This window comes from Canis aureus, chromosome 21, assembly GCF_053574225.1.
Source record: "Canis aureus isolate CA01 chromosome 21, VMU_Caureus_v.1.0, whole genome shotgun sequence".
Taxonomy (NCBI): Eukaryota; Metazoa; Chordata; class Mammalia; order Carnivora; family Canidae; genus Canis; species Canis aureus.
In genome coordinates this window covers 20,405,951-20,425,000 of record NC_135631.1, presented here as the reverse complement: position 1 = coordinate 20,425,000, position 19,050 = coordinate 20,405,951, and the positions used below count along the sequence as shown (strand labels likewise).

The following is a 19,050-nucleotide window of genomic DNA, read 5'->3' as shown; positions in this document are numbered from 1 at the left end:
GGATTTACAGGTAGCTTTATTCCTGCAAAATTATATCTAAATTAAGTTGTTATGAAATGAGATATACCATTGGACTTATACTTACATGGGTTCTATTACGAATCTTGTATAAAGTGAAAAGACCTTTTGAAATGCAAATATCCTCTCCTAATGTTTTTATAAATTCACATTTAGAAAATATCTAGCATTCTTAAACTGATGTCTTCTGGTACTTAAGGAAAGGGACTTGCCAAAGCATAAAAGATAAAATGTGAGTGGGAAGACATAATCCAATCTATAAAATTGCAGTTTGTAGTAATTGTTCTTTCAAGGAACAGAGGCATACTGAAAAGATCATGAAACTCACAGTAAAGAGGAATAGGCTCCTTTGGGTCTACTATATCAATGTGACATTTAATGTGCTGACATGAATGTTTTCAAAGTTGTGCCATTTGGAGCCTGCAGGCCAAAGAGACTGCTCGGTCAAAACTTAGTTCTTCTAGTGTCCATGTATGTAGCCAGGGCAGGTTTTTATTTCCCCAGAATTAAAGAAGCTAGTGTGTAATTTGTTTGGAGTTAGGGGCCATATAGTCCATCCCAAAAAAGGTGGACATAAAGGCCTGTATCATTTAATTATGGCAGTTAGGCTTATTGGTATTTCTAATTACTTAATACAAGCATTAAGGTTGATGAATACAAGCTACTCAAGTTGGTAATTTAAAAAGATATGACATATTAAAGGAAATACGATGTTACTGGCACATGAAAATAAGCATTAATAAAAACAAAGCAATATGCTGTTTCTGTTTTGTCCTTAACAGAGGTTTATGAGAAGACATGTTTTATATAGTAATAGAATTATACATTTTGGTAGCCTGGGGGAAGGAAGGTAAATTCTTAATTCAGACAACTTTTATGATAAAACTTTTAAAAAATGAAATAATAGTTTGAATATCCGAGAATGATACATTTTTCTTATTCTCATAATGTATTGCTAATGCTAACAGAACTGTTCTAGACATTCAGGATAATATCAATTATTTTTAAGCCCAGGATTCTTTTCTTTTTTTTTTAAGCCCAGGATTCTTGTAGAATTATGCATTAAACATTCACAGGAAAAACAACAACAACAACAACAACAACAAATATTCACAGGATTTCAGAACAAAGGGAAAGACTAAAAACTTAATAAATTCTCTAATTTTGCTTTTCTGCTATAGGAAGATGTAAATGGAAAATGTGAATTTTTTTTTTAAGATTTTTAAAATTTATCCATGAGAGACCCAGAGAGAGGCAGAGACATAGGCAGAGGGAGAAGCAGGCTCTGCAGGGAGCCCAATGCGGGACTCGATCCCAGGACCCTGGGATCACGACCTGAGCCAAAGGCAGATGCTTAACCACTGAGCCATCCAGGTTCCCCAGAGAATGTGAATTTCCTGATCTGTAAATTAGCTTCTTGGGAGATGGATTAATGCTTTATGTGGGCACACTACGCAAAACTTCTTTTGCTATTTTTTTTTATGGGCACAAGAACATAAGATTAGTTTCTCAACATGTATAGTCATTTAAATAAAATCATATTAAGCAATATTGTTAATTTTCACTGAACAGAATGATAGATGAGAATAAATCACAAGATGTATCTAGCAATAAGAAGACAAGATATGTTACATAATATGATATGGGCTTGTTATTTAAGATCTTTAAATGTTATTTTTTTATTAAAAAGTTCCACCCTACTTGTCAACATATCATTAAGAGAATGAAAATCAAAGTTTATCATTTCATCTAAAATGTTCTAGTATGAGGTGAGATCTTGCACAATCTTGTGACACATACTACCTGATAAAACATGCGCTGGATTAAAAAAAAAAAAAAAAAGCAAAAGCAGAGAACCTTCTACGTTGACAACTTCCATGATCCCATTGTCTAGTCGGGTTGAAACATACCATGCAATTACTATCCACAAAAGCTTGGACTTACAATCTATCCTACAAGTCTATCTATTTGATTTCGACAAGTATTACCCTCCTAACTGTATTACTACACAACTTAAACAGATCCTATTGCTGGATTGATAAAGAATAAAGATGAGTGAGATTCACAAATTACATTAGAGCCTGCGATGTTATAATAAATCCTTGAGTAATTTACCAAGGGGCAGACTCAACCATGGGACAGAGTTAATATTCTCTGGGATTAGAAGGTGAAAACTGAGTAACTTTAAGCTATATTGGAAGACTTTCAAAATCATAGTGTAAATTAGCAATATTAACCACAGCATGACTTGGAATTAAACATAAAATTTACCAATGGCTTTTAGCAACAAAATTGCCTAACAGTGTCTTGAACTTGTGTAGAAAATTGTAATGACTAGGAAGGGAAATCAATCAGATAGCTCTGGACCAGAAACTCAGGGCAACAAGTCAAATAGACTTTGATTTCTTACTTAAGGACAAATAAACGACAGACACTTTCCTATTATGTATTCTGTAATAAGAAATTCTGTTACATTTCTGTTTTAAAGCGATATATCCAGCAAATGTGTTTATAGAAATACAATAAACAGTTAACCTCCGCTTCTATGAGCCATTTTTTGCTAAGATGTTTCCTTCTCTTAGACCAAAGTCTGAGCAAACAGTTAGGCCTGGCATCTTGTGTAATGAGTCCTATCAAGCCCAGGATTCTTTTAATCACATTCAAGTGGCATTTGGAAGTACTTCACCTCTGACAAAGTTTAGTGTGCATGTGTGCACATGCATGAGTGTTTTCAACTTCAGAAAATGAGCATTGAAGAGGGATATTGAATAACCCCAAGAGCTTATTAACCAGTACTCCTTGTCATCTCCTTAAAGAAACATGGAAAGCTAAAGAGCTTCTGTAAGGATGAGTGGAAATAAAGATGTGTAGCATATTGTGTGTAAGAGGAGCAGTACGCTTATTTGTCAGCTCCCAAACGACAGGCTGCTGCTCTGTATTACTGTTACTAAAAATACCGTGCTTGGCATGGTAGATGTGAAAAAAAAAATCTGTAGCCTGATTTGGAAAGAATTCAGTGAGGTAAAAATGTAACCAAGACCTTTCCCCTCTTTCACTAGCCTTAGGCTTCCTCTAGTTTCCCTTAGAAATCTGTTTTTACTGCTCCTATAGTACACCCCAAACTCAGAAGCTAATTTATTTAACCCCCCTCTAAGGCTTTCTACACTCTGGGAATAGCAAATAAATACCAATTAAACTTCTCAGTACATTATAAAGAGGAAACATATCAAGTAAGTAGAAGGTATATTTTGATTTCTTTGCATTCCTTAGGATGGTACAGGCTGTTTTTAAACATAGTTTTGGGTGCTATTTCTAGATATCACTAGACTAGAAGATTCTCTGAAGGTTAGAGAGAGACAAGCATTCAACAATCTCAATCTGGATCACTATCATCTTTATCAGTAATAGTTTATGTCAAAGTGGACAGTTTTTTAATATTAATGTTTCATCTATGTCAAAGGACAAGCAGAGAATCAGGTGAAATAAATCAACTATATACATGTGTAAGGGCTTAAAGTCCTAGAAATACAGGAGGAGAAAAGTTAGAGAAGAGTTTATCTGGTAAATGTTTATCTAACTTAAAAACCCTTTCCTCTTTCTATCTTTCCTTCTCTCCCTTCCTTTCTCAATAAACATTTACTGAGCACCTGCTACGTATCAGGCAACCAGCTAGTGGAAGATACTAGGAGTCCTCATCTTCAAGAAGGTGCTGTCAAGGAGTTATGAACAGGGTGAAGTCACTGAGAGATAGTAATAGAGGAGGGGAGGCTCTGAAGAGCAGGTACTGCTCCAGTTGAATTTAATGGGCAAGTTGGAGTTACACTGGCAGTTAGAACCTTAGAAGAAGAAAACCCAGCATATGCAAAATCAAAGGGGGGATCTCTGGGTGGCGCAGCGGTTTGGCGCCTGCCTTTGGCCCAGGGCGCGATCCTGGAGACCCGGGATCGAATCTCATGTTGGGTTTCCGGTGTATGGAGCCTGCTTCTCCCTCTATGTCTCTGCCTCTCTCTCTCTCTCTCTGTGACTATCATAAATAAATAAAACAAAACAAAACAAAACAAAACAAAACAACAAAGGGATGTAAGGAACAGCCTGAGTTGTTTGGTGTGACTGGACTTTATGGTTTGTGCAAGGAAATAGTCTAAAGATGAGGATGGAGAAGCAGACAGAGGCTGCACATGTGAAGCTTTCATTTGGAAGACAGTGGTAAGTCAATGAGGGATTTTAATGGGATGTGACATGATCATCAGATTTATCCCCTGAAAATATTACTCTGGCTGTAATGATATCATGCTGGTGGGGCGTGGGCAAGGGAGATGGGGAAGGAGGGAAGCTGGGAGACCAATCAGGAGGCTACTGCAGTAATCTAGGCAAATAATGATGAGATCCCATCCCTCAAACAGGCAAAGCTGGAGATTTTGTTACTGCCACGGTTCTTCTGAATAAATTTCTCATTCCATCCAATATTTACTTCTTCAAAAATAAAATCTTATCCTGAGTAGGGATATTCATACTTAATCTACTGAAAAGTTGCTGTGATATTGGTGTCATCATTTTTCACCTAGTCTCTCTCCATGAGGAAGTAGGTGTTAAGAGAAATGAAGATCTGAAGAGTTGGATGTGGAGCATGAGGTATCAAGGATAGATGGATAGGTGGCCGGAGGGACATATCAATTTGACATATAATTTTTAAACTCCTATTCTATGACAGATATTTTCTTAGGTAATAGGTTCACTAATGTTCTTTTTCTATCCAGGATCCTACTTGCATTTAGCTGTTACTTCTCCTCAGTCTCCTCTAGGTTGTAACAATTCTTCAGTTTTTCATTGTATTTTATGTATGGTTTTTATACTTCTGAAGAATACTGAAGTTATTTTGTAGAATGTCTTCCAGTATGGGTTTATCTGAAGTTTTCTCTCACAGTTTAAAAAAATATTTTACTTTTAAGTAATCTCTACACCCAATATGAGGCTTGAACTCACATCCCCAAGATCAAGAGTTGCAAGCTCCGTCCATTGGGCCAACCACGTACCCCTTCTCTTACACACTTTTGGCAAGACTGCCACAGAAAAGATGTTGTATTGTATACTTCTCAAGGCATCACACCAAGAGGTTCATGATACTGATAGGTGCTATGTCTGGTGTTGTTGACCTAGGCCATTTGGCTGATGTCAGTCTGGTTTCTCCAAAGCAACATTATTACCTTTCCCTTTGCAATTGATAAGTATCTTGGTTAAGGGATTTGAACTATGCAAATCCTGTTTTTCCTCAAGTTTTTGGCTACTGATCTTCAAAAACATTAAGGGATCTTGTCTGCAAAATTATTGCAGTGTTTAACCTAACAGTGATTCTCTATTTCCCTTTTTCCTTCTTCATTTATTAATTTATTAGATTATTTATACTGGTATGGATTCATGGATATTTATTTTCTTCTAGGGGTTACAATTCAATAGTATCATTTATTTTGTTGCTCAAATTGTTTTGAGCAATAGAATGGCATGATCTGATTTACTTTGTGATAAATGATTACTCAGAGTGGTGCACAGCAAACAAAATGTGGGCAGGCAGTTCAGGAAGCTACTGCAGCAGCTCTTGTAAGCGATTAATGGTGGCAACGTATAACAGGGATTAGGGTCAAGACTGTAGCTGCAGAGGTGGTAAGAAGTGGCTAGGGTTGGTAGATGTATTTGTATAGAAATATTTCAAGCTTATACAAATCAAAACCACAGTGAGATATCACCTTATACCTGTCAGTACTGCTGAAATAAAAAAGGTAAGAAATGGTAAGGATGTGGAGAAAAAGGAAGCCTCATATACTGGTAGGAATGTAAACTGATGCAACCACTATGGAAAACAGCATGGAGGTTCCTCAAAAGAAGAAATACCATATGGCCCATTATTCCACTGCTGGGCATTTATCCCCTCAAAAACAAAAACATTAATTTGCAAGGATATATGCATCCCGATGGTTATTGTAGTATGATTTATAATAACCAAAATATGGAAGTAACCTAAGTGTCCACTGACAGGTGAATTGGTAAGGAAGATGTGGTATATATACACATACACACAAATATTATGCAGCCATAAGAAAGGATGAGATCATGCTACTTATGAAAACATGGATGGCAAGGTATTATGGTAAAGGATATAATGCTAAGAGAAATAAGTTAGAGAAAGACAAAGATCATATGATTTCACTCATACATGGAAACTAAAAAACAAAACAAATGAATAAACAAATAGTAGAACCAGACCTATAAATACAAAGAAAAAAACTGATGGTTGCCAGAGGGAAGGGGAATGGGGAGGTGGGCAAATGGGTGAAGGAGAGTGAGAGGTCCAGGCTTCCAATTATGGAATGAATAAGTCAAGGGAATAAATGACGCAGCATAGGGACCATATAATCAATGGTATTATAATAGCTTGTATGGTGACAGATGGCAGCTACACTTGTGGTGAACATAGCATAAACGCACATAGATGCTGAGTCACTGTGTTGTACGCCTAAAACGAATATAACATTGCATGTCAAATAAAATATGCTAAAAAAGAATGTTTTTAAAAAAGCAAAACCCAAAAAAACCCAAAGTGCAGATGTCAACTGTGGAGTCAGAAAGAAAATCATATGTGTTTATATTTTTCTAAAAATGTTTGGAAATAATTTGAAATTTGTTAATATTTATTTATTTTAAAGATTTTTATTTTTTGAGATATAGAAATATATATATAGAGAGAGAATGAGAGAGCGAGCAAGCACAAGCAGGGGGCAGAAGGAGAGGGAGAAGTAGGCTCTCTGCTGAGTAGGGAACTGGATCTGGGGCTTGATCCCAGGATCCCAGGATCCCAAGGATCATGATCTGAGGCAGATGCTTAACCAACTGAGCCAGCCAGGTGCCCCAGAACTTTGTTAGTATTTGATACGTTATATAATAGTACTATATATATAAAAAAAAAGAGAAATATTTCAAGTATGTAGAAACCCCAGAAAATATCATTAAACAAAACACCCATGTACTTAGCACTAGGTGTTACTACATTCTAACATTTGGCCACTTTTGCTTCAGAATAAAACAATAGTGAAGATCCTGGTATATCCCTCAACAATTCATACCTCTCCAGAGGCAAGCATTAAAACAAATTTGACATTTGTTTTTCTCATGGACAGTTGTAATTATAGCATATATATTATATATACATAAATTATAAAAATATATTTTTATATGTTTAAAATTTCATATACATGGTATACTACATGTATCATTTTGCAACTGGTTTTATTTCATGAACATTTATGATGTGGAGATTACCATTTGATACATGCAGCTCTACTTTATTTTATTTATTTATTTATTTATAAAATATTTTATTCATTCATTCATGAAAGACACAGAGAGAGAGAGAGAGGCAGAGACACAGGCAGAGGGAGAAGCAGGCTCCATGCAGGAAGCCCGATGTGGGACTCGATTCTGGGTCTCCAGGACCACGCCCTGGGCTGAAGGGAGGTGCTAAGCTGCTGAGCCATCCAGGGATCCCCTAGCTTATTTTTTTAAACTGTTCTGTGTTCCTTGTATGAATATATAAAAATAATTTGTCCATTCTCTTGTTGATATTTATGTTGTTCTCCTATTTTTTGTCCTATAAGAAATGCCATACTCAACATTCTTTTCTTCTTCTGTACATAGGCTGAAGTTTTTCCAGAGTGTGTATCCAAAAGAGGAATTTCTGGGTCAGAAAATATGTACAGTATCAATATGACAAGGTATTGCCAACTTGTTCTCAGAAGTAGTTGTACTCATCTACAATCCCATCGGCATTACATGGCCGGACTTCAAGAAATCTGCTAATTCGATGGGTGTGACATGATAGTTGTATTTCACTTTTTATTTTTCCTGGCTACTAGTGATATTGAACATTTTTTCATGTTTTCTCTTCTATGAATTACATATGCCTGTTTTCCCATTGAGTTGTTCTTTTATGGCATACTTTTTTTTTTTATGGCATACTTATTCCATATGTTAACCCTTTGTTGGTGATGGACATTGTAGTTTCTTTATTTTTTAGTTTGTGGTGTCTTTTATCAACCAGGGTTTTTTAAATGTAATATGGTCAAATAATATTGTCCTTTTTTTCCTCCGTAAGTTTTAAAGTTTGTCTTTTTACATAAAATCTTTTAAAGTAGTTGGGAATTATTTTTTTGTATACAGAGTAATATTTTTCATAAAATTATCCTGGCACCAATGGTTGAATATTTAGTCCTTCTTTACCCTACTCATCTGTAATGCCATATCAGATATTTTTCATTTTTAAGTTTTCTAAATAAGAGGGTGTATGTTTTTCTAGGCTCTTTATTGTCCTTTCCTGGCTTATCTATCCCTGTTACACCCTAATGGTTTAACATTTTATGCTCTTAGAGCAGATCTGCTATTTGGTAGGACAAGTCACCATCCATGCTCTTCTCCTTTAAAACTGTCTCAGTTACATTTTTATTTTAAAGATTTATTTATTTATTAAAGATTTATTTATTTATTCATGAGAGACACAGAGAGAGGGGCAGAGACACAGGCAGAGGGAGAAGCAGGATCCCTGCAGGGAGCCTGATGTGGCTCTCAATCCCAGGACCCCAGGAATCACAACCTGAGCCAAAGGCAGATGCTTAACCACTGAGCCACCCAGGTGCCCCAAGATTTATTTACTTATTTTAGAGAGAAAGAGAGTGTGTGTGGGAGCATGGGGAGGGGCAGAGGGAGAGGGAGAGAAGCCGACTCCCTGCTGAGTGTGGGGCCCAACACTGGGCTTGGTCCCAGGACCCTGAGATCATGATCTGAGCTGAAATCAAGAGTTGGATGCTCAACCCACTGAGCTACCTAGGTGCCCCAAAACTGTCTTAGTTATTCTTGACTCTTTGCTTTTCCATTTGAAGTAATGGTCAGCTTATCAAATGCAAAGGAAACCTCAATCAGGAATTTGACTATAATTGCATTACATTTCACATTATGATACTGAATCTTTTCATCTATGAACATCTCATCTAAAAGGTCTTAAAGGGCCTTGAATGAAATTTGAAGCCTTTCTCCACAAAGGTCTCACACATTTTTTGTTAGTGCCAATCTCCAGTGCCTTATAATTTCTGTTGATATAATAGCATGAGCGCACTGCAACTTACCAGCTGTGTGATCCCACGACCCCAGGGTCCAAGTTACTGAGACTCTCAGCTCCTCAGCGTTCTCATCAATAAACTGGGGATAGTAATGGTACCTACTTAACGGGGTTTGGTGTGAGGATTAAACTGTGAAAGCATTTAGTTCTGTGCCTGGCACAAAAAAGCTCTTAGACTTTTTATTTTTCATCCAACAAATACTGAGTTCTAGGATGTGTCAGGCACCACTTCCAGCACTAAGGATAGAGCAGTGAACAAAACAAAGCTTTTCTCCCCTCATATAAATAATTCATGTGAAGCACTTTTTTAGGTTTGGCACTTAATAAATAGTAGCAGAGGGGTGCCTGGCAGGCTCAGTCAGCAAAACATTAGACTCTTGATCTCCAGGTTATGAGTTCAAGTTCCACATTGGGCATGGAGCCTACAATCAATCAATCCAATCAATCAATTGTAGCAGCTACTATAGGGTGATATTGACACCTAAAAGAAAGAGAGGAGCAAGCCACAGTGTCCCAGATAGAGGGAAAGCAATGCTAAGGCCTCACGGTGGTAGATGTTTGGTGTGGTCCAGGAACAGTAAGGAAGCCAGCTTATCTGAAGTGAAGAGAGCGAGGAGGAGAGTAGAAGACAGACATAGTGAAGGTGAAGGGCAAGATAATAGAGGCTACTACAAGGACTTTGAGACTGAGTGATTTGGAAGGCTATTTTTTTATTTTTTATTTATTTATTTTTATTTATTTATTTTTTTTTTTATGATAGTCACACAGAGAGAGAGAGAGAGAGAGGCAGAGACACAGGCAGAGGGAGAAGCAGGCTCCATGCACCGGGAGCCCGATGTGGGATTCGATCCCAGGTCTCCAGGATCGCGCCCTGGGCCAAAGGCAGGCGCCAAACCGCTGCGCCATCCAGGGATCCGCTATTGTTTTTTTAAACGAGCATACTAATATGAGCTGATGAATAGTCATTACCAATAATAATAATAATAATAATAATTATATTTTCTAATCAGGTATACTTGGTATATAAGAAAGCTAGTAAATATAGTATATTCATTTAATAGTGATGATAATAGCTAGTCAATACATAATGCTTGTAAAGTACCAGGTACTTTACATAGATTAAGTCTTTTAATCTTTTCAATAACCCTTTTACAGATGAGTCTACTGCAGTATAGATATGCTAAGTAAGACCCAAGGCTTTAAGGGTGGTTAGGTCCTAAGACTGAGATCTTGCATCTGGCAACACTGTTGCATTCTTTAACAGTTTGTGGATTCTCTTGCATGTGTGCAGTCACCTTATCTGACAATAAGGACAGTATGGTCTTATCCTTTCTAGTTCTAACAATATTTATTTTCTTTTCTATTTTTTTTTTTGGGGAGGATGTCATTAAAACGTTTAGCATCTCTAGTAACAATGCTAAATGGACTTGAAGAGAGTAGATAGTCTTATTCTTTATTTTAGTAGGAATATTTCCAAATGTTTAGCATTAAGAAAAAATGTTCTTGCTGGTCATTTTTAAAAAATTACCAATAATGAGTGCTGAATTTTATTAAGCACTTTTCTGCATTGTGGTATTGAACCGTTCCTGGTTTTATGAGAGAAACCATACTGTGTGTGTGTGTATGTGTGTGTGTGTGTGTGTGTGGTGGAGAAAGAGTGGGGGGATAGAGAAAGAAAGAATAAACTGCCAAATTCCATCTGTTTCATTTAGGATTTTTGTATCTATGGTTTAAGTGAAACTGATCTATAGTTTTCCTGTATCATCCCTGTCTAGTTTCGATAATACGAGCTGAATAATTTTCCCTTTTTCTGTTTGTAGCTTTTACGAGAGGGATTACTCGAAATTGTGATAAGCTATATGTGGTATCTTTATTGTGGAAAGATTTTTCCACTGGATCTGGGATATTGTACAGGTAGCGGGCCTTGTTAAAGGATTGGAGGTGAGATGTGAGTGAAAGGGGATGACTCTGAGCTCAGAGGTTTAGGTGGAGGGGTTCGTGCCAGGCACAGGGATAAGGGAACATTACAAGGGGTGGAGATGGGTGAAAAGGTGATTAGTTCTTTGACATGTTTGATGTAGTTTCTTTAGGACATCAAATGGGGCTATTCAAGAGGTTGCTGGGGTTGTGCTGGAGATAGAGTTTTGGGTCATGGATTCATTTCATTTTGTCTGTTCAAAGAAGATTTCTTGAGTGTCTATTCAGTGTCCAACTCTGGGTATGCAGTCTTTCTCCACTTCCTCCAAATTCAGCCTCATAGGGATATGACATTTGTCATTAATAGCAGCTATGTTTCCTGTGCTTCCATTTCCTAACACTAGGGTTTTGGTTACTCTTCCTTCTCCCAGATTTTCCAAAATGTAGACCTGGGAGAGGGCACATGACTGATGGGGGTTGGGAAAAAAGACTGTATGTAGTGTTTGAAATTAATTTTTAAGTTGGAAAAACTTTGGGTTTTGTTCTTGGCTACAGTTAGTGCCAGCTTTACAAATAGGTGCCAAAGCCAATTTCCACTAGTGGACTTGTTAGAAAGTCATCATTTAAGATACACATATTACCGTGAGTTGGGGAGGGTTTGGATGTGAATAGCACAAGCCTCTAGGAGACTTAATTTTCTCATACATAGAATAAATGTTTATTGGGACTTGATTTCCTAGATTTTTTTCAGCCTTTTAAATTTTATATAGTTCATATATAAATAGATATATTATAAACAGATACATATACACAGAGATACTGGTGATTTAATACTGGTGGATGAAGAATTCTCTTCTGTGGAGGTCTTTAGAAAAGATATATTCTCTTTGCATATTTCAGTTAAATGTATGTCTGCCTAAAGGCTAGACAAAGGAAAGGTGAATCATGAATACAAGGAACTAAATATGGTCACAGAACTGAACAATTGGAGAAATCACAGGGAATGAAGACAAAAGCCTGGATTTCACCACAAAAGACATTTAAATGAGACCTGTAGGAAACGTGCTATCAGGAAGATACTCTGGCAGGAGGGAGAAATCAGAAAATATACATTGCTAGCTCTTTGGGGACTTGCAGATATTGGGTAGAAAGCAAAAAATGTAAAAATAAAAATGAACAACAAAACTCCAACCCTTTGTATGGACGAAAACCTCTGTGAAAGTGAGCTGAGCAACAGGACAAGGGCAACATGTCATATCCATCTGGGTCAGGTCGAACCTTCAGGCAAGACAATCAAGGACTCTGCAAAACCACTGACTGCTTCCCAGGTTGCCCAAGGGAAAGACCACTGTGACAGGGAAGAAACAGATGCTTCTGAGTGAGGATGAGTTAACCGTGTCCTAAGAAGAGAGCAATTGCTTTCCTGGAGGTTTGAGTGCTCTGAAAAAATCTCCAATTTTTCTGGAGCCCAGGAAAGGCTTTGCTTGTAACCACTGAGCGCCTCTGCTATCCCCACTGAGGCTGAGTTCCTCTCACCCACAACTCCTTTTCTCTTTTTACTTACACTCCACAGAGATCAAGGTTAAGTACACATAAAAGCCTCCAAGTTTTCATGATAGACTATACATAGAAATTGAATAATGGATGGTTTAAAGATCATTTGTTAGAATTAAAAATCACTGACAGAGGAAGTGGTTTGGAGTAATAGCTGTGTGGATCGATATGTATAAAGATTTAGGTCCAGGGCAGCCCAGGTCGCTCAGCAGTTTAGCGCCGCCTTCGGCCCAGGGTTTGATCCTGGAGACCCGGGATCCAGTCCCACATAGGGCTCCCTGCATGGAGCCTGCTTCTCCCTCTGCCTGTGTCTCTGCCTCTCTCTCTCTGTCTGTCTGTCTCTCATGAATAAATAAATAAAATCTTAAAAAAAAAAAAAGATTTAGGTCCAGTTTGCTGGCGGAAGTCTCTCTTAGAAAGCCAATATAACTATATGGGGCCATACACAACAACTGTATTTTTATCACATTTTTCATCACTCTATAACTCATCTGTGTCCAAGCCTTGTTATTTTTTGGGAGGGACTTTATGTGTATCTTTCTTCCTTACTCATTTTTATTATAGTTTTTGACACATTCATAACCTCATACTTAAAATAACTGAATCCCTGATTCATTTCTCTGCCTCCACCAATATATTCTGTATATTTCTATCATATTAAGTGTTGCTTTTAGTGCACTGCCAAGAATCTACAATGGTTTTCCATGTCCTACATGGTTTTTAAGGAATTCCACAAATCATTCCCCCCCTTACTTATTTTTCCCAGCCCAAATTTTCTTCCGTCAAACCGGTTTGTACATTGTTTCCAAGTGGGCCACTGGCATTCACACCTCCTTGTTTTTTTAATCAGGAAGATCTATCAGGAAGACCTTTCCTCTTTCAGTGTTTTCCTAATACTACATTTCAAGGTTTAGCCAGTCTTAGTACCTTCTTTATTTTAGACCTAATTGATTCTCCTTGTTGAGCTATAATCATTGATTACTCTTTACAAGTTATATTGCATTACGTATGACTGTTTCTTACCTACTAGCCTTTTCTGCCTAAGTTCACTTAAGAGTCACAGGGACAGGGCAGCCCAGGTGGCTCAGCGGTTTAGCGCCACTTTCAGTCCAGGGCGTGATCCTGGAGACCCGGGATCGGGTCCCATGTTGGGTTCCCAGCATGGCACCTGTGTCTCTGCCCGTGTCTCTCATGAATAAATAAACAAAATCTTAAAAAAAAAAAAAGTGACAGGGACAGTCCGATGTGTGGGGAAAGAAAAAGCCATCAAGTAGGTCAGTATTCATTAAAACAAATGTCAACCGGAAATCTATGCTATAAGATCTTGGTTTACTTTGCTGTAAAGACTTTATGTAAATGTATAAGAGGGAGAGATAGTAATATAAACTACTATTGTGGAACACAACTGAAGAATCTGCTCATTCCAGAAAAAGAAAACAACTGGAGGATGTTCTAAAATTATCCTCAGCTTCTTATCTCTAAACGAAATTGTAATCTGCAATTGTAAAGTATTCTGTTTTGCATGTTATCAGAAAGACTCTTTTTTAAAATATAGTCCAACTATAATTTTAGGTAATATATATTTTTTAAATATTTTTCATTTATTTATTTATGATAGTCACAGAGAGAGAGAGAGAGAGAGAGGCAGAGACATAGGCAGAGGGAGAAGCAGGCTCCATGCACCGGGAGCCCGACGTGGGATTTGATCCCAGGTCTCCAGGATCGCGCCCTGGGCCAAAGGCAGGTGCCAAACCGCTGCGCCACCCAGGGATCCCAATTTTAGGTAATATTTTTATGCTTTAATTCACTTCATCTTGTAGAAAAGTTTTTGTGCACTAAACATAAAGAAGGTTTTCATGACTTGATACTAACTTATCTTTTCGCTATGTAGCTCCTAGGTTGCTTGCAAAAATCATTCATCATTGTTAAATAAGTAAACCTCTGCTGCTTCTCACTCTGGGGCACACTATGAAGAGTTGCCTTTGAGAGAAGCAGCCAAATTTAGAGCATCTATTTTTGTCACTTTTTATTTGGGGTTCATATTTAAAACTATAGCAGCCATTCTCTATCCATGGTGACTTACTACCAATGGCATGTCTTTTCTGACTGGTAGTCAGTCACATTATTTCTCAGTGCACCTCAGTATCAGCAGTCTGGACGATGACTGCCTAACTCTTTGGAGTGACCCTATGTTACTTAAAGTGAATTTTAGGGGGATGCCTGGGTGGCTCATTCGGTTAAGTGTCTGCCTTTGGCTCAGGTCATGATCCCAGGATCCTGGGTTGGAGCCCCACATTGGGCTTCCTGCTCAGCAGGGGTTCTGTTTCTCCCTCTCCCTCTGCCCCCTCCCCCTCTAATAAATAAATAAAATCTTTAAAAAAAGGAATTTTATGTACACCATTTAACTAATAATATGCTATGATTGTCTCGAGTGTATCCTACATATTATATAAAATTCCATCTAGTCCTTTTCCTTTGATTTGATAACGAGAAAAATGAACCTTATTTATATAACTTCAACCTCTTCCAATCCATCTTCTCTCCACAGTGTCCACCTCCTATGCTTGCTTCTATTCCTCGGCTTCCCCTACCACGGGATCATTCTTTAAAGTTTACTTACATGAAGCTCTCAGATCATCCTTTTAACATAGTTTCCATCATCTTGTAAGTACTTACTTATTATTCATACTAACGTTGGGTTTTTAACTGTATTAAAACACAAACACTATGTTTTAATATAGTTTGTGTTCAAGTTAATACTTGTGCTCTCCCTCTGCATGTCTTCCCCATTTGACTGAAAGCTCCTTAAAGGAAAAGGTTATATCATATCTACCTTTCTTTCTCTATGTTTATCTTTCCAACCATGTCTGGCACAGCATTCCATATATATGCTCAATAAATGTTTCAGTTAAAATGAATAGAGTAAAAAAAATGAATAGAGTGTGTGTGTGTGTGTGTATATATATATATATATATACACACACACATATATTTAAAAGTCTAAAAAAAGAAAATTTGTGTTTCTTCAATTCACTAAAAGTCCAAATTCTTATTTATTATTTATTGGTTTAAAATGCTAAAGGACATTTCTGTATGTATGTATTTACTTATTTATAAAGATTTTTTATTTATTCATTTGAGACAGAGAGAGACAGTGACAGAGAGCACAAGCAGGGGAGGGGGAGAGGGAGAGGAAGAAGCAGACTCCCCACTGAGCTGGGAGCCTGATGTGGGGCTTGATCCCAGGACCTGGAGATTATGACCTGAGCCAAAGGCAGATGATTAACTATCTGAGTCACCAGGTGCTCCTGTTTTCATAATTTCTTTTTAAAGTAATCTCTGCACCCAACATGGGGCTCAAACTCACAACCCCAAGATTAAGAGGTGCATGTACTTTTGATTGAGCCAGCCAGGCACCCCCAAATTTACTTTATTAAAAGGAGTTGAGGGGTGCCTGGGTGGCTCAGTAGGTTAAGCATCTGCCTTTATATCAGGTCATGATCCCAGGGTTCTGAGATTGAGCCCCACGCTGGACTTCCTGCTCAGCTGGGAGCCTGCTTTTCCCTATCCTCCCTGTCCTTGTGTTCTCTTTCACTACTCTGTCACCATCTCTGTCTCTCTCAACTAAATAAATAAAATCTTTAAAAAAATAAAAGGATTTGAGAGGTTCACTGTCTACAATCATTAACCTCAAACTTGATTTTCCTCTTGCACATTTGTTGGCAGCCTGGAAGCTATTGAAGCTGCTGAAGAGGCATTTTGAACTAAAGCAATATTCTTATATTTTATCCAACTATAGAATGACTAACATTTCAATATTATTCATATCTACTTATGAGAAAGCCATGGACAACTTGCCTCTATTATTAAGGCACCATAAGGCATAATTGTATCTAAATGGTTCAGGATAAAACACACACCAAACTGTTTTGCTGAAATCAACTTATGTAGTTGAACAGTTATTGTGTACTATTAAACAGTTGGCACATTTCATATCTTTGGCATGTAAAAGCCAATTTGGGTTTAGACTTATGTTGTTTAAATGATGCCAATGTGTACTTCTCACCTTCTTAAATATATCAAAATTCCTCAGGATGCCAAACAAAATCTATCCTCTGGGAGTAAAATGTGCCAATAGCTTAATGGTACATGGAAGCATTACTAGAAAAACTTGAGAGGGGGGGAAAAGACCTTTTTCCCACTAACTGACTAAGGTCTCATAAATGAAAATGAATTATAGCTCTGGAAATTACCTGGTGAACTCTAGGCCAGATAGCCAAATTAGATAATTCAGTACAAATTTTAGAATGATGTCAACATAATTCCTTCAACTTTATAGCCTCTGGGCATAAAGCTGGCTTTCTTAAAGCCTCTCTTGGCAACTGTGTTTGCTATTTTAAAGCTTGGGGGCAAAGTCTAAGAATTTGGAAAGAAAAATCTTCTTCATTTTTATTTTCAGAATTTGGGTAATGGTAGTCATGATAAAGGAAATGGGAACTCTACAATAAATATTTAGATAAATATGTGCTGTATTTACATTAATCATGCAAATTGTGGATTTGTTTGTGGTCTGGCAAGTATGTGCTTGTTTTGTATATAGAAAGAGTAGGAAGTTTAGCAGGTAATGAATATAACCTAAGATATTTGTAGATAAACACGTGGCATTTGAGTATCACTATGTATTGGTACTTTAAACTTCTTTTTAAAGGTCATACAATTTTAAAATAATGAAAAAATAAAATAAAATAAAATAATGATAACACAGCATGAACTTCAACAGGAGATTCTTCTGTAAAGTTAATCATTATTACTAAAATAGAAATTACTAGATTTCACTTAAAACAAAGTAGTTTGTCATTATTAACAATACTGGACACCAAAAAGAAAGACCGGAGACTGTATTATGAACATATTGTACCTGTCAAAAAATAGTTTCTATGCATCTACCATGAGAAAAATCACATTTGAAATCGCTCTAGGATAGAACAAATCACAAATAAAACAGTTAGCAAGTGCTAAAATACATCAGTGAAGAAAAATTCCTCTGATTCCATAATAAATGTCAATTTCAGATTTTTTAAAATAAACATATAAGCAAACAGTGAATGTTGCATTTCGATGTAGTATAGTTATATATAATTTTCAGAAATCATCAGGCTTAGAGAATTTTAATTGTCTTACTATACTTTAATTGGTCCTGTCTTATTTAATGTAAATCTGTCTCATCGTAACATTCCCTATTTGTCATGAGAATGTGTATAAGAACAAAATAACTAGACTTTTCCTTCTTTTTTTATTGTGGTAAAAAACATATAACACAAAATCGACTTTCTTGACAAATTTTTTAAGTGTATGGTATAACACTGTTAACCACAGGCACATAACCATTGTGCAGCTGACTCTAGAATTTTTTCAACTTGTATGACTGAAACTTCATGCTCATTGAATAGCAGCTCCTCATTTCCCTGCCTGGTAGCGCATGCCAACCACTATTTTACTACTTCAATGAGTCTGACTACTATACATACCTTATATAAGTGAAATCATGCAGTACCTGTCTTTCTGTAACTGGCTTTTTTATAAGTAGGTTCCATGCCCAGTGTGGAGCCCAACGTGGGAGCCCGAGCCCATGACCCCAAGATCAAGACCTGAGCTGAAATCAAGATTCGGACTCTCAATTGACTGAGCCACCCAGGCACCACTACTTTTATTAGACATTTTATTCCCCAAATAATTATCTATTACTTCATATTACTTTCCCAACATGTCTGTGAGAACCTCAGAGCCTGAGGAAATGGACTCATATGTGTTTTTATGGCTAACTTAGTACATAGATACTAACTGTGGAAACAATCTGTTTAGAGATGGTGGAGCTTTTGTACTGTTAGTATGGCATGGTACAGCCATTGCAATTGACAGTAGACATAATATCTTATAAGAATTCAAAATATCCCTCATCTCTAATTTTTGTAGCCTTTGCAAATAAATAAGCAAATTCTAAAATTAGCTGTAATTATAACATTCTGTTTTACTGGTAAAAAAATTCTTTTGGATTTGATTTTCCTTTTGAATTATGGTAGAGAATGAGAGCCAAGAATAACTTGAGATTCTTCCCTCTATCTGATAAGATATTCTGTGGCTTTAATATAAATGAATAATTCTATAACTTCTTTCTATTTGTTAGGAAACAATTCAAATAGAAAACCCAACACACCTCCCTAAGATTCCTGGTATTATTTATCATGAGGTAAGGAGATCATATTGTACTCTTTCAATCTAACTCTAATTTCGGTTTCCAAACAACCTATATCTCTTTCGAGGTTAAAAGCACCAAAGTACACACAAACACTAAGGAAAATCTTAAAATTTCCTGAAATGCATTAGCCACCCTATTTATATAC

General features: G+C 36.9%; 1 protein-coding gene and 1 long non-coding RNA gene across 4 annotated transcripts in view; one reads left to right on the top strand and one right to left on the bottom strand.

Annotated features, from left to right (window-relative positions):
- The window catches only part of LOC144292717 (uncharacterized), a 25,771-nt gene extending 6,975 nt beyond the window's left edge, over positions 1–18,796 (top strand). The window contains exons 2-4 of the long non-coding RNA XR_013360059.1: positions 7,705–7,781; positions 15,198–15,313; positions 18,237–18,796. This is a non-coding gene — a long non-coding RNA (uncharacterized LOC144292717). The remainder of the gene's footprint in view (positions 1–7,704; positions 7,782–15,197; positions 15,314–18,236) is intronic.
- Positions 1–19,050, bottom strand: part of ELP4 (elongator acetyltransferase complex subunit 4) — a 252,914-nt gene that overhangs the window by 32,928 nt on the left and 200,936 nt on the right. The window lies entirely within an intron of this gene.